The sequence below is a fragment of the Zingiber officinale genome, chromosome 1A (genome assembly GCF_018446385.1).
Source record: "Zingiber officinale cultivar Zhangliang chromosome 1A, Zo_v1.1, whole genome shotgun sequence".
Lineage (NCBI taxonomy): Eukaryota > Viridiplantae > Streptophyta > Magnoliopsida > Zingiberales > Zingiberaceae > Zingiber > Zingiber officinale.
In genome coordinates this window covers 91,015,561-91,028,092 of record NC_055987.1, presented here as the reverse complement: position 1 = coordinate 91,028,092, position 12,532 = coordinate 91,015,561, and the positions used below count along the sequence as shown (strand labels likewise).

Sequence of the window (12,532 nt, the reverse complement as noted above, 5' to 3'; positions counted from 1 at the left end):
CAAGTCTTGAGGTCAAGACTTGACACTTTAGAAAAGGCTCTTAAGAAGTTGGAGAAGCCAACTCTAGGGTCTAAGGGTCAAAAATCAAAGCCCAAGGACATGAGAGGTTTGGGTCACAAACCTAAGTCTCAAGTGGTCAAACCCGCTTACCATAATGTTCCATTCGATTATGGAACAAAACCTAGGGCTAAGAAGACCATCACCAAGGTCACAAGGGGAGTCACCCCTAGAGTTGATCTTGATGAGTCCCAAATGACCAAGGATTTAAAGCCTAGGAGGGTCATTAGGAGGGTTGCTAGGGAAGTCATCCCTAGTGAATATTTAGTGAACCCAATGAGCTCAAATAGGTATTGGGTTCCTAGGAGCGTGATTGTGAGATCTCGGAAAATTTAAATAAATAGGGTTATTGCAGAAATAGCCTTATAAAATTTTTCCGAAATTTTTAGAAATTTTCTGGGAATTTTCCGGAGCTCGTACGACGGGTTTTGCGGGGATTAGTTTCGGGTACGGATAAAGCCGAGTTGGGATACCCGTTTAAATGAGGAAATGGTTATTTATATAATTCCTTTTTCCTTATTTCTTTTCCCCCAAAACCGCCGATCCCTACTTGCCTTCCCCGATCTCCCCTCTTCCTCTTCCTCTCTCTGTTCTCTCGCGGACGGGCGACGCCGAAGCAAGCCGAGAGCTCCGGTGATCTCCTTCGGCCGACATCGACGCCTAGTAAGCCCAGATCCAGCCGAAGCCTCCTCCTCCTCGCTCTAATCTTTCTGAAGACTCTCACGGGGACGAACCGACGCCGAGCGTGGACGAGTCGACGCCGACGATAGCCGGTGTAGATCTATCTGCGGAGCTTGCCGGAGATCAATCAAGGAGACAAGGATCATCTTGATTTCCTCTGCTCAACCCTTCCCCGATCTTTCTTCTCGTTTCTGCCGACCCTCTCTCCCCCGATCCGATCGCCGGCTTGAATGCCCTAGGGTTTCGAAGGTAAGCAACTGGTTCCTTCTTTTCCCTCTCTGGTTGCGATCTTGGAGGTTAGGGCTTGTTTCGGTTTTGATCCTTGTTGGAATTGTGATATCTTCTTTCGGTTTTGAGCTAGGAAGGAGAGATCGGATCCAATTACGTGCTGTAACCCACAGATCGGTTCTGGGATGTTTCCTTCTTTGCTGTGATTGAGGTTCGGTTGAAGTGGGGGAGGATTTCAGCAGAGTTGCTGTGGTTTCTTTGATCCAGCAAGGAAATTCCTCTCATTGTGCTGTCGGCAGAGGCTTCAGATCAGTGAGGTGAGTTCTATTCCCTGTGAGCTACTTAGATGTAGATTATGGTTGTATTAATTGATGCGTAAGGTATTGGTTTAGGGTTAAATTGTATTACTATACGAATTAGGTTTATGGGTTGATAGGATCTCCTAATCTAATGGGTGATTAGGGATTAGGTAACTAATCCTAATCGACCATTGGATTTAGTTAAGTTAAGTGTGATTGTTTAGTTGGATATTGGACTGTATCTAATCTAATGGAGAAACCCTAATCAATTGTTAGATTAGTTTAGGAAGGATAATGATGACGTGATTAGGGTTTTACCCTAATTTAGTTTTTTAGGATTTTATTTAGCTATTTCATTTAAATTTAGCTAAATGAAATATATATGTTGTTTGACACAGGACTCTGATTCGAGACGGGCGTCTCGACTTCGGATTTGGATTGTACCTGCTATTTGAGGCGGGTACCCTTTGACTTATCTTGTTGATATTGTCTTGTGATATGTGCAGTTTATATATGTTTACTAGTAATTGGTAGATCTTTCTCTTCTCTGGTTATAGTTTATTCTATACCTGTAGGCGATTATTAGCGATTGGTAGTTAGCATATTCCCTGGTTTAGTTACTTGATACTTGATACATGTTGCTACGATTAACATCTATACCTTAGTCTAGCATGCTTTTCTTTCTTGCTATGCTTATCTGTGTTCATAGAGATGCATATCTATAGTGCTCTACTCTACTGGATTAGTTGCTTTACATGTGTGATACATGCTCTTGGATTCATGATACTTACATCATTGTTATATGTGATGTCTTTGGATTTATGCTGTTTATATCATGGTTATATATATGCGTTTACCTTTTGGGCACACACATATATGGAGGAGACTATGTTCAGGTATGACATACTGTAGCATCATGCACCATCCTGCATGATTGCATGCTGGGCGATTGACGACTCCATTATTGTTGAGCTCGTCGGCCGGCTACATAGGCCTGCACACAACGTGTTTCACTGCATGGGTAGTGGCACAGCACAGTAGGGTGTGTATGGCAGTAGCTCTGTAGTGCTCCGCTGGTCCGCTCATGGGTAGTGTGACTGCAGCGTGGTAGCAGACAGGGATCCCTCCCCGTCATCGCGTACCGGGAGTTGAGAGCATTGCGCTCCCTCACTATGTTTGAGGTAGGAGGATAGGTGTACTCCGACAGCATCCCGTCCACTCGGTCACTCTTCAGGGGCAGTGATGGCAGAGTGCACGGTGTCACAGCCCTACCCACTCGGTCTCACCATTGTGTGTGAGATGGCTGACTGGTTGACAGGGGTGACCATGTCATATTGCATCATATGCACGGATTGCATTCGTTATGATTGATGCATTTTGGTGATTGCATATGATTGACATGCATACAGGATACATGCTTTTGCTCTGACTATTTTTATCTCTGTATGTTGACAGTCAGTTGCCCAAGCCTCGCAGGTGAGTACAGTTTATTTCAGTTATGCCTCTTCTTATTATTCTTGCTATAGACTGTACTACATGCCTATTGTTGGTTACTGCATTTTATTCAGTTATGCATATGTGTTATACTGATAGGAGACTGTACTATAGGCTTTATGGTTTAGGAGGCTGTACCTTAGGATATTACTGGTAGTTATATATTGCTGTACATGTCTATTGGATTACCTGCTGAGTTCATTGAACTCACCCCGTTTTTATTACCATTTCAGGTTGAGGCCGTCGGGGAGATTCCAGTCGCTAGCCCCATTATCGCGAGGATTTTCTTTGTCGGATTATATTTTGCTTTTGCACCTTATATACTTGTATTGTGGGTTTGTATTATGGACTTTACATCGAACATTCGGGTTTGCTACTTTTGTTTTCCGCTGCGGTTGTATTTTCATTACTTCGTGGATTTGTTTTCTTCGTTGTAGTGGAGTAGGCTGTTTACATATATCTTCGGGGTTCTATATCGTCTTTCCTTATTAAACTGCGTGGATTGATCATATATTATATCTGTGTGGAATGTTGATATAAACTGCGTGGTTTGTTTCTTAATTGTATTGTATTAGTCCGGCCGTGTGTGGCCGAGGTATAGAGATATATGTATACTGAGTTTCATATTGTCCGCCGTACAGGGGAGATGCTGCCGAAATTTCTTCGGACAGGGACTACCTGGGGCGTGACAGTGATCCCTTCATGCTAGATGGTTTAGGGTGTGCCAACCTTAATTGGATAGGTAGTTAACCTACTCATGGAAAAATGTGGCATTTTAGGAATTTTCAATGTGTAATCAAGCCTTGAAAATGAAATTAAAAAATATTCCTAAGGTGATTAGGATATGCCAACCACATTTGAGGAGTTTCCTAGGATCAATCTAATTGGCACATAGTGATCTAAAAATCTCTAGTTTATGGTTTTAGGTCTATTACACTTAGGAATATAGAATTTATGGCAAAATGATCAAAATTATCAAAAATGACAACTAAGGCTAGAATTAGGTATTTTCTATACCTTTATATGTTATTTGCCATACATTGTTTGTCATATGCCATGTCATGACATCATATTTATTATCATTTGAAATGTCATGATAATGCTTAGGTTAGTTATATGTCATGCCTTATTTAAGTTTCATACTTTATTGTTGGGTTTTTCCGGCCGCGAAAATCGCTTTTCGCGTCGCGGAAACCCCGAATCACCCAAAGCCGTAGATCCGTGCAAGGAAAAATTTCGAAAACACAAATACGAGTTTTATACTACGATCTACAGTAGATCTACAAAGGAAAAACCATTTTACCTTCGAAGCGTGCCCTCGCAAATCCCGCTCGTCCAACGGTACGCCGGATCTCAAGAGTGTCAACATAGACACTCCTCTAATGATATCCACACGAACAAGGAGTGTCTCCCACACTCAAAGGATGGAGAAGAGAGCCCCAAGTGTGCTAGCACTTTCTAGAGCTCTCGAATGGGATTGGAAAGGAAGAAAAGAAGAAGGTATAAAAGAAATCTAATACACTCACTAGTAGCATCCTTCCTTTGTGACCTTCACTCTTCCTTTGCTCTTGGATTCACTCAACCATCTTCTCCTACATCAAAAGTCACGGCAACCACCAGCAAAAAGAGAGAAGAAGCAAGGAAGAAGAAGATGTAATTACCACTCATCAATCACACACTAAATGAAATCCTTTCATCCTTTAGTGTGGCCGGCCACACACATAACTCCCTCATTTAATGTGGCCGGCCACATTAAATGGAATGGGAGGTGTTGTAACCTCCATGAGGTGGCATGTGATGTGGCAAGGATGAGTCATCCTTATGATGTGGCAATACATCAAGTCAAACTTGATGTTTCAACATCTATTTGGTCAAGTCAAAATTGACCAATTTTCTTCCTTGTTGAGTTAAATCCAACCTTTGATTCAAATCAATTTCAATTTAATGAATATCAATTCATTAATATAAATTGACTCAATGAATCAAATTTAAATTAGACTCATTCAACAATTGAATCTAATTGAGTCTAACTCAATAAGTCTAATTTGAATCCAATCTTTGGTGCATCATATGAACCTAATCCAATTGGTTCATCATAGGAACCTAATCTCCATCCACTTGTTCTTTGTGTGTGACCCAATAGGTTCTTGTAATGTTGGCAATGTTTCTAAACTCCTTTAGAAACATAAGCAATGAGCGGCATCTAGCAATACATCATTGCTACCCAAGTTACAAGAAATGTTGAGATCCAACATCACCTTGTGACTACTAATTGTGACTCCTCATAATATGTGACATTGTCCTTCTATCCTAGACATCTAGATTGATCAATATGAGGCATAGACCGTGTCATCCTCTAATCAATCTAAATCTTGAACTCCAAGTAGACTCACTCGATCAAATGAGCTCAACATCTAATGTTGGCTCATTTGGGCATGGCCATGCACTTCGTGGTCTAACTCTATCAAGAATATTGATGTCGCTCCCGTCATATGGGAGGGATAGATCCCATCTACATCACTCACATCCCTCTGCATAATTTGTTATATACCCAGTAATCGCCTTTATAGTCCACCCTGTTACGGGTGACGTTTGACGAAACCAAAGTACATAACTCCTTATGTAGGGATCCATGGTGATTTCAGGTCAAAGGACTAATAGTCATACTAATAGCCACATGAGAAAGTATATGACACTCATATAACGATCCATGATACTTTCTCATGGCGGGTCATTCAGTATACATTCTCTAATGCATACCCATGTGTCAGCTTGATATCTCTATATCCATGACTTGTGAGATCAAGTCATCGAGCTGACCTACATGCTAGTCTTATTGTATTAACATTGTCCCTGAATGTTAATACTCGACTAGGAATGATTCAGAGTAGTGTTCCCTATATCATCTCACTATCGATTCAACCAATCGATTGATATAGGTAAGAACCTTCTACTCAAGGACGTTACTATACTTATTTTATCTGGCACTAATACAAATAAGAATAATAACCAAAAAACCAAATGCCTTAATATATATACAAGAATATGATATACATGAGTCCATACAATCATCAAATGATTGGCTCTAGGGCTCTAACTAACAATCTCCCACTAGCACTAGTGCCAATCAGTATAGGCTCTAAGGCCTAATGACCTAGTGTGACCATCATGCTTCCTCTGTGCCAAAGCCTTGGTCAAGGGATCTGCGATGTTAGCCTCTGTAGGTACTCTGCAAATCTTCACATCTCCTCTATCGATGATCTCTCGAATGAGATGGAAGCGCCGTAGTATATGCTTGGTCCGCTGGTGTGAGCGAGGTTCCTTCGCCTGTGCTATAGCTCCATTGTTGTCACAGTAGAGCTCAATAGGGTCAGCGATACTGGGAACCACCCCAAGTTCAGTGATGAACTTACGGATCCAAACAGCCTCCTTTGCTGCCTCTGATGCAGCAATGAACTCGGCTTCTGTTGTAGAATCAGCTACTGTATCCTGCTTCGAACTCTTCCAGCTGACAGCACCACCATTAATGCAAAATATGAACTCCGACTGCGATCTATAATCATCCTGGTCGGTCTGGAAGCTAGCATCACTGTAACCCTTTACAGCTAGCTCATCATTGCCTCCATATATCAAGAAATATTCTTTAGTCCTTCTTAAGTACTTAAGAATATTCTTGACCGCTATCCAGTGACTTTCACCTGGATCTGACTGGTATCTGCTCGTCATCAAGACGAGTACATAGCATGGCATACATGATCGATCCTATGGCTGAGGCATAAGGGATCTGATCCATGCGGTCTCTCTCCTCTCTAGAAGAGGGACCTTGAGTCTTGAAAGACTCACACCATGTGACATCGGCAGAAATCCCTTGGAGTTCTGCATGGCAAACCGAAGGAGTACCTTGTCAATATATGTACTCTGACTTAGGCCAAGCAATCTCTTAGATCTATCTCTATAGATCTGTATCCCTAGAATACGAGATGCCTCACCTAAGTCCTTCATTGAAAAGCAACTCCCTAGCCAGGTCTTGACAGACTGAAGCATAGGGATGTCCTTCCCAATGAGTAGTATGTCATCCACATACAATATGAGGAAGACAACTATATCACCTACAACCTTCTTGTAGACACAAGGTTCATCTTCATTCTTGATGAAACCAAACTGTTTGATTGCATCATCGAATCGAAGATTCCAGCTCCGAGAAGCTTGCTTTAGTCCATAAATGGACCTATGCAGCTTGCATACTCTACTAGTATGCTGTGGATCTACAAAACCCTCAGGTTGTGTCATGTACACATCCTCGAGTAGGTTACCATTCAGAAACACGGTTTTGACATCCATCTGCCATATCTCATAGTCATGGTAGGCTGCAATAGCAAGCATGATCCGAATGGACTTAAACATCGCTACTGGAGAAAAGGTTTCATCATAGTCAATACCATGAATCTGCTTGAAACCTTTAGCTACCAAGCGACCCTTATAGATAAGTCCATCTGCTTGAATCTGTTTGATACACCTTAGATGTGTGTTAGATATTAGGATTATGAGTTAGGATCAAGGTGCATAGTTCTTGTACCTAGATGAGCCTAATTCGAACTTGAGGATTATAGGGAAAACTTGTGTACAAGTCATGTACATTTAGCCCTAAGATTGTGGTCCTGAATTGAATGGTTTAAGATCATTTCAAAATTGATTTGAAAAACCTTGATGAAGCTTTTCTAGTGATAGCATTCATCATTGAGCAAGTTGATACAAAGATGGATTAACCTTGAGCTATTTCAAAGTCTTTCGAACTTTGTATCAAGATTAAAAAATGAGAGTTATTTTCATAGAAAACTATTTTTCCATGATAATATATGTTATGAGGAATGTATCCTCAAAATTTTACAATTTTTAGAATTTTCTGTAATTTTTTAGGGGTCTCTGAATTTCGGGAGAAAAATCAGAAATCCTTATCAGAGAGTCATGGACCGATCAGAGGAGATCCTGATCGGTCCAGGGAAGTCTGGATCTGTTACTAGACCGATCCAGGGTAGTGTGGATCGGTCTGGTGACCGATCCAGTGAAGTTCTGATCAGTCTGGTGACCAATCAGAGTGTGCCAAAATGCTGATTTTCGACTATTGTCTGAAATTTCAGCTATGGAAGTTGGTGCTTTAGATTTCTAAAGGGTTGAAACTCTCCAAGACATTGTTGGTGCAATGGTCAAGGAGGAGTTGACCTTTAGGGGGAGTTTTACCTATTGGTCAAGGGGGAATTGACTTTTAGGGGGAGTTTCTTACTCGTCAAGATTTTTGAGGATGAGTGAAATGGGATTATCACTAAGTTGATTGTTGATTTTAGTATCAAGGGGGAAATTAAGGGTTTCAATGAAAGGTATGGGACTTTCATTAGGAAGAAACTCTTGATCTTGATTCACTCCTTTTTGATGTGTGTCAAAAAGGGGGAGAATGTCCAAAGAATGTTTAAGGAAGAACATTGGAGTTTGGGGAGAATGTTCAAAGAATGTTCAAGGAAGAACATTGGAGAACTATTGGAAAACCTAAGTTAGGTTATCGGGTTAACCTAACTTGATTATGGTTTTTGTCAAACATCAAAAAGGGGGAGATTGTTGGTGCAACTTTAGGTCAAGGTTGACCTGGGTGACCCGACTCGAGTTGACCTGACTCGAGGTATATTTTGATGTTTGACAAGAATGGAGAAGTTATACTTTGATGTTTGACAAGAATAGGAACTTGGGGGATTGTGGGTGTAACCTTTGGTCATGGTTGACCTGGTTGACCCGACTTGAGTTGACCTGATTCGGGAAAAGTCCAAGTATGGAGACTTGGCACGGAAAAGTCCAAGCAGGGAGCTTGGCACGGGAAAAGTCCAAGTATGGAGACTTGGCACGGAAAAGTCCAAGCAGGGAGCTTGGCACGGGAAAAGTCCAAGTATGGAGACTTGGCACGGAAAAGTCCAAGCCGGGAGCTTGGCATGGGAAAAGTCCAAGTATGGAAGCTTGGCATGGGAGGTCAGAGAGGGCTTGGTAGCTCGTTCTCTGGACCGAACGTAGAGTCGGAGAGGGCTCAGTAGCTCGTTCTCCGGACTAGGTCAGAGAGGGCTCGGTAGCTCGTTCTCTGGACCGGACGTGGAAGTCGGAGAGGGCTCGGTAGCTCGTTCTCCGGACTAGGTCAGAGAGGGCTCGGTAGCTCGTTCTCTAGACCAAAAAGACGTTAGGGTTTAGGGCTGGGAAGCTCAAAAACCAACAGAGGCATTGGATCGGTCTGTTGACCGATCGGATGACTCTGTATCTGATCGGTATGCAGACCGATCCGGTGATACCTTAGTTATCTAATCGGTCTCGTGACCGATCGGTAACTCCTACGGTAGCTACATGGGTTATCGATCGATGCGGTGACCGATCGATGAAAGCGAGACAGCGGGGATCGGTGCGTGGACCGATCCACCTATCTTGATCGGTCCAGGCCGATCGAGAATCGCAACCCCTCACTGTGAAGAGTTGGGATCGGTCTGGGGACCGATCAGACTAGGGCCTGATCGGTCCACAGACCGATCAGGGATGTCCTGGACCGATCAGGCTATGGCCTGATCGGTCCAGGCCTAGCCGTTGAGACACAACGGCTAGATTTCTATCTTCATCTTCGCAGGTTGAAGTTATATAACGAGGTGGAGGGCCTCTACAGAGTAGTTGCTGCTTCTTCTTCTTCCTTCTTACGATCTGAGCTTTGTTGAGCTCTCTACTGCTGAAGCTTCGTGTGAGCTTCCCTCGGCTGGGTCTCTAACAACAGTTGCTGCTGTGGTTGGCATCCGTGAAGTTGCTGCTTCATCAACAGTCGACGAGAAGGCAAGCAAACTAGTGTTTTTACATTCATATTGTTCTTGGCTTCTTGCTGTATTTCTTGTACTCTGATCTTGCTGTTGCAAGATAAATTGTGGCGAGGTTTCTCCACCCAGAAGGAGTTTTCATTAGCCAGTTTTCCGGGGTCTCATCCACCGACGGATTGATAGGATTCGTCCACCTTACGGACATGTCGAGGAGTAGGAGTATCATCTCCGAACCTCGTTATATCGTCGCGTTTGAGGTTTGATATTCTTCCGTTTCGTTTCTATCTTTTATTTCCGCTGCGCTAACTCAAATTGTAGGAAGAAATGAGAATTTGGGGCCGGCTATTCACACCCCCCTCTCTAGCCGCATCCGAAGGTCCTAACACTATTTACCATAAAAATAGGAAGCATGATCGAATTAAGGAAAATTATGTAGCATATCATGTTAAAACCACTCAACCTAAGGTTAGAAGGATAGAAAATAATTTAGGCAATAACTCTAAGGATTCTAGGTATTTGCCTAAGAAAAAGAAACTTCAAGGGGTTAGTGAAAAATCTAAGGTTTAGGGTTTAGGGTTTAGGGTCTCTAGCCGCATCCGAAGGTCCTAACACTATTTACCATAAAAATAGGAAGCATGATCGAATTAAGGAAAATTATGTAGCATATCATGTTAAAACCACTCAACCTAAGGTTAGAAGGATAGAAAATAATTTAGGCAATAACTCTAAGGATTCTAGGTATTTGCCTAAGAAAAAGAAACTTCAAGGGGTTAGTGAAAAATCTAAGGTTGAGATGTTACAGAAAGAAAATCAAGTCTTGAGGTTAAGACTTGATAAATTGGAGAGGACCCTTAGAAAAATTACAAATGAAATACAAGGGTCCAAGAATAAAAAACTAGGTCTAGGAAAACAACAAGTGTCATCCAATGGTCATAGGGGTTTGGGATACAAACCTAAAACCAAGAAGGATGTGTCTTCTTACCATAGGGTTCCATATAGCTATGGAACCAAGTCTAGTCTAGTGGTCAAGTCAAAAATACTAGGGAAGTTATCCCTAAGAGTATTTTTGTGACAAATGTGACTAAGACTTTAAAGAAGTCTAAGAAAGTCACTAAGAAGGTCACGAGAGAGGCAATCCCTAGGGTTGACCTAGAAAAGGTGATCAAGGCTTCTAAGAAGCCTAACAAAGTCACTAGGAAGGTATCTAGGGAAGTTATCCCTAGTGAGTACTTAGAACATCCAAGGAGCACCAATAGATTTTGGATTCCTAGGAGCATTTTCTCTACCCCTTAGATGGGTTAGAGAGTGTCAACTCAAATTGGAAGGGTAGTTAACCCACTTTGATGAAGTTGACACTCGAAGAACATTTTCAAGGTTATTATTAACCTTTGAAAATGAAGTGGATTTTCATTTACTCTTTAAAAGAGTAAAATGTGCCATAATTTGAAAATACTAATTTTATTTTAAATTGGCACAAATTGGGAAAACATAAGAAATACCAAATTGGGGTTTTGGTATTTTCTTAGGGATTTAAAGGCAAATCTAAGCCTTAATTTAAAGTTATTACTCTTTGAAAGAGTAATGTGTGTCAAACATTGAGGAATATACTTAATTTTAATTGACACAATTTAATCATGGGTTAAAGAAATGTCAATTTGGATTTTGGCATCTTCATGAGTAGATAACGGACAATCTAGGTTAATTTTAGGTTTAGCTAAGGATTTAAGGACACTTAGATAGATAATCTAGGTACTTTATTTAAGCTAAACTACCATGTTTTGTTTGCCCATCACATGCCATGACATCATTTTTGCATTCATGCTTTATTATGAAAACACACAAAAATATCATGTCATGTCATACATACATCATGTAGTTATAAGAAATTTTCTTTTGAAAATCATTTATTTTTTATGTATGTCATAGCACATCATGCATTATTTTTAATTCCTTACAATTAAGGACACATGGCATTTACTAACAAGAAACATCCTTGGTGGATGTTCAAAATTCTTAAAATGCCTGGATAGAAATGTATGATCCCTAGTGATCTGGCAGTAAGGACGGGGGGCCTTCAAAAAGCTCAAGACCCACTTCAGAGAAGTCATTATCCAGAAGATACCCCGAGCAGAGAACCAGGCGGCAGATGAGTTATCCAAGCTCGCAAGTTCAATATCACCGGTCGTCATCTAGCAGCCAATTGAGCAAGTATCCTTGGTGGCACACATTGACCGGATGGAGGGCCTCGCATTCCCGAGCGATTGGAGGACAGCCATCATAGAGTTTCTGCGCTCAGGTGCGACACCGTCCGATCGGGAGGAAGCCCAGCTATTGAGGAGGAGAGCCAGCCGGTTCACACTCGTTGGAGACCAACTCTACAAGAAGGCTTTCTCCCGCCCACTTTTGAAGTGTGTGAGCTCAGAGGACGCGGAGTACATCCTCCAGGAAGTGCACCAAGGATCGTGCGGAGGACATCCGGGTGGGCGATCGCTGGCTAGGAAGATCCTGCTGGCCGGGTACTTCTGGCCAGCCCTGCAAGCAGACGCCACTCGGACCGTCACGACGTGCCTTTCTTGCCAAAAGTACCACAACGTCTCCCACCGACCGGCGGAGGAGATGAAAGCATCTACAGTGTCTTGTCCGTTTGATCAGTGGGGAATGGATATCGTAGGTCTGTTCCCTATGGCGACCGGTCAGCGGAAGTTTCTTCTAGTGGCGGTCGACTACTTTTCCAAATGGGTGGAGACCGAGCCACTGGCCAAGATCACCGAGCAGATGGTCAAAAGGTTTATCTGGCAGCATATAATCTGTCGGTTTGGCATTCCTCGCCGGCTCATATCTGATAACGGGCGACAGTTCGTCGGGAAGCAGCTCGAAGAATGGTGCAAAAGTTATGGCATCGAACACTACTTTACTTCCGTGGTGTATACCCAGAGCAATGGTCAA

General features: G+C 42.3%; 1 long non-coding RNA gene across 1 annotated transcript; it reads left to right on the top strand.

The window, feature by feature from the left end:
• Nucleotides 1–575: 575 nt before the first annotated feature.
• On the top strand, nt 576–2,077 carry LOC122006612. Its single transcript, XR_006118733.1, has 3 exons — nt 576–987; nt 1,100–1,283; nt 1,664–2,077. It is a non-coding gene; the product is annotated as an uncharacterized LOC122006612 (long non-coding RNA).
• The last annotated feature ends 10,455 nt before the right edge of the window (nt 2,078–12,532 follow it).